The sequence below is a fragment of the Bos mutus genome, chromosome 6 (assembly GCF_027580195.1).
Source record: "Bos mutus isolate GX-2022 chromosome 6, NWIPB_WYAK_1.1, whole genome shotgun sequence".
In the NCBI taxonomy this organism is placed as follows: Eukaryota; Metazoa; Chordata; class Mammalia; order Artiodactyla; family Bovidae; genus Bos; species Bos mutus.
The window spans coordinates 23,995,186-23,998,753 of NC_091622.1; the positions used below are offsets into that span (position 1 = coordinate 23,995,186).

General features: G+C 33.9%; 1 pseudogene; it reads left to right on the forward strand.

Moving 5' to 3' along the window:
- The first annotated feature begins 257 nt into the window (after nt 1-257).
- LOC138988287 (histone-lysine N-methyltransferase SETMAR-like) lies at nt 258-1,271 on the forward strand (annotated as a pseudogene).
- The last annotated feature ends 2,297 nt before the right edge of the window (nt 1,272-3,568 follow it).

The window sequence follows — 3,568 nt, forward strand, 5'->3', positions numbered from 1 at the left end:
TCAGCAAGTTTGAGGGTTTTATTGACTTACTATTGATATCTCATTATTTATAGTCTCAGTTCTAGCTGCCAAGGGACAGTTTTATTAGGTTGGTGCAAAAGTAATTGCAATTTTTGCATTGTTGAAATCTGCCTTTGATATTGGAATACTTTCTTAAATAAATGTGTTTATGTTATACATCATTTCAATGAACATTTCTCGCTTTATGATTTTTTTTCCTAGTGACTTATCATTTTATTTTATATGTATTTTAGACTATGGAAGTGATGTTAGACAAAAAGCAAACCTGAGCAATTTTCTTATTCGAGTTCAGAATGAGTAATTAAATAGCAGAGACAACTCGCAACAATGCATTTGGCCTAGGAACTGCTAAGGAATGTATAGTGCAGTGGTGGTTCAAGAAGTTTTACAAAGGAGATGAGAGCCTTGAAGATGAGGAGTGCAGTGGCCAGCCATTGGAAGTTGACAGTAACCAACTGAGAGCAATCATTGAAGCTGATCCTCTTACAACTACACAAGAAGTTACCCCCAAACTCAACACCGGCCAATCTGTGGTCATTCAGCATTTGAAGCAAATGGGAAAAGTGAAAAAGCTCAGTAAGTGATTGCCTCATGAACTGACAGCAAATTAAAAAAAAAAAAAAAAGGTCATTTTGAAGTGTCGTCTTTTCTTCTTCTGCACAACAACAAACCATTTCTTAGCTGGTTTGTGGTGTGTGATGATAAGTGGATTTTATACAACAACTGGCAATGACTAGTTCAGTGGTTGGGCTGAGAAGCTCCCAAAGCCTAACTTGCACCAACAAAAAGGTCATGGTTACTATTTGGTGATCTGCTGATCGTCTAATCCAGTACAGCTTTCTGCATCCTGGCAAAACCACTACATCTGAGAAGTATGCTCAGCAAATCAATGAGATGCACCAAACACTGCAATGCCTGCAGCTGGCATTGGTCAACAAAATGGGCCCAGTTCTTCTCCACAACAACACCTGACTGCACTTGGCACAACCAGAGCTTCAGAAGCTGAACAGTTTGGGCTATGACACTTTGCCTCATCCACCATATTCACCTGACATCTTGCCAACTGACTACCACTTCTTCAAGCATCTCCACTTTTTGTAAGCAAAGCACTTCTGCAACCAACAGGATGCACAAAATGCATTCTAAGAGTTTGTCAAATCCCGAAGCATGGATTTTTTACACTACAGGAATAAATGAACATTTCTCATTGACAAAAATGTGTTGATTGTAATGGGTCCTATTTTGATTAATAAAGAAGAGCCTAGTCGTAATGATTTAAAATTCACTACCTAACCTGCAATTACATTCGCACCAACCTAGTATGTGTTCTTTATGACAACATTCATTTTGTTGATTGGACATATAGAATTCTCTTGGATATATATAATTTTATGAATATACCATAATACATTTATCCACCATGATGGGTATTTAATTGTTTTAAAACATTTGCTATTATAGATAATCTCATAATGAACACTGTTGTGCATATTTCCTTGCATATATATATGAGTTTCTTTAAGATTTTGAAAGTGTTATTGCTGGACTGAAGGTAAGCACATTTGCAACAAATTAAGTGAAGATTTATTCTTCAGTGTGGCTAAACAAATTTATTTCTTCAGATATCTCAATATCTAAGAATGGTCTTGCTTGAAAAATTTTGAAAATGTTATATTTGCATTTCTTTATTGGAAATTTGGGCTTTATCTTCTGTAAAGAGCCTATTTATGTTCTTTGCCATTTTTTCTCACCAGATGAGTGAAGTTTGTAGAAATTCTTTTCTTTGTAGGAGCTACAGGAATTCTCATCTTTTGCCAGTTACATGCATTGCAAGAATCTTTTCAGTCTGTTTTGTCTTCTAACTTTGTTTATAACAGCCTCTGTTTTATGTTTATCATTTTAATGTGATTAACTTTATTAATCTTAAATTCTTGGGTTTGTACTTTTGTGTCTTGATTAAGAAATTTACTTGTTATCTTAATGTACATTTACAAGGACAAGTAGGATTAAATTTAGTATATTGTGTAATGATCTGGTTTTATTTCATTTTTCATAGGGACAATCAGTTGCCTATTTACCACTTATTAAATAACTTCTCCATTCCTTATTAATTTATTGCCTTCTTGGACATATGTCAGATTTTCTTATTCATGTGGTTATACTCCTGGATTTTCTGTGATATTACATCAGTTTTCCTCGTCTATCACTATACCACATCACACTGTCCCAAGTAATGTAGTCTTTAGAACTTCTAAAGTGGTTGTGATGCCATCACACCAATGATGCATGAGAGTTCCTCCTGTTCCACATCCTTGTCAGCTTGTGTATCTTCAGTGATTTGGATTTTGACCATTCTAATAGGTGTGTAGTGGTATCTCATTATTGTTGTAATTTGCAGTTCCACAATGACCTATGAGGCTGAGCATCTTTTCAAGTTATTTGGCATCTGTTTATCTTTTTTGGTGTCTTTGGCCCCTTCTTTGGTCAGGATGTTTGTTTTCTTATTACTGAGATGAATGAGTTCTTTCTATAGTTTGGTTACAAATTCTTTATCAGATATGTCTTTTGCAAATATTCCCTCCAAGTCTGTGGCTGTCTTTTCATTCTTTTTATAGTATATTTCATGGAGCAGGAGTGCTTTTTTTTTTTTTTAATCTTTGTTATATATTGTTGTATAGTTGATTAACAATGTTGTGTTAGTTTCAGGTGTACAACAGAATGATTCAGTTATCCATATATATGTATGTTTCAATGACATTTGGCTTACCAATTATTTCTTTCAGAAATTGTGCCTTTAGTGTTGTTTCTAAAAAGTCATTGCCAAATGTAACGTTATCTCGATCTTTTATGTTATCTTCTAAGAGTTTTATGATTTTGTATTTTACACTTAATTCTGTGAGTTAGAAAGGTATAACATCCATGTCTCTCACCTGATGAGAGACTCATTTTTTCTTTCTTACATGTGGACATCCAGTTGTTTCACCAGCATTTTTTGAAAAGGTTGGATTTTCTCCACTGTATTGCCTCTGATCCTTTGTCAACGTCACTTGACCAAATTGTGTGGCTCTAATTCTGGATTCCATGTTCTGTTCCATTGATCTGTCTATTCTTTCAAGGTACCATGCTACCTTGACTAGTGTTGCTTTATAGTGTCTTATTAAGTTGGGAAGTGTCAGTCCTTGAAACTTGCTCTTCTTCTTTAATGTTATGTTGGTTATTATGGACATTTTGACTCTCCATATAAATTTTGGAGTTAGTTTGTTGATATCCATAATATAATGGACTTTGATTGGAATTGCATTGCATTTTTTATTAAGAAACCTGACATCTTGACAATATTGTCTTTTTATCCATGAGCATGATATATCTTTCCACTTATTTTATTCCTTTTTAATTTCTTTTATAAAAGTTTCGTAGTTTTACTCATATAGAGCTTGTACATATTTTGTTAGACTCATACCTAAGTATTTCATCTTTTTGAATGCTAAGTACTATTGTATTTTTAATTTCACATTGGTGGCAAATGGGAAAGTGATACATTTTTATG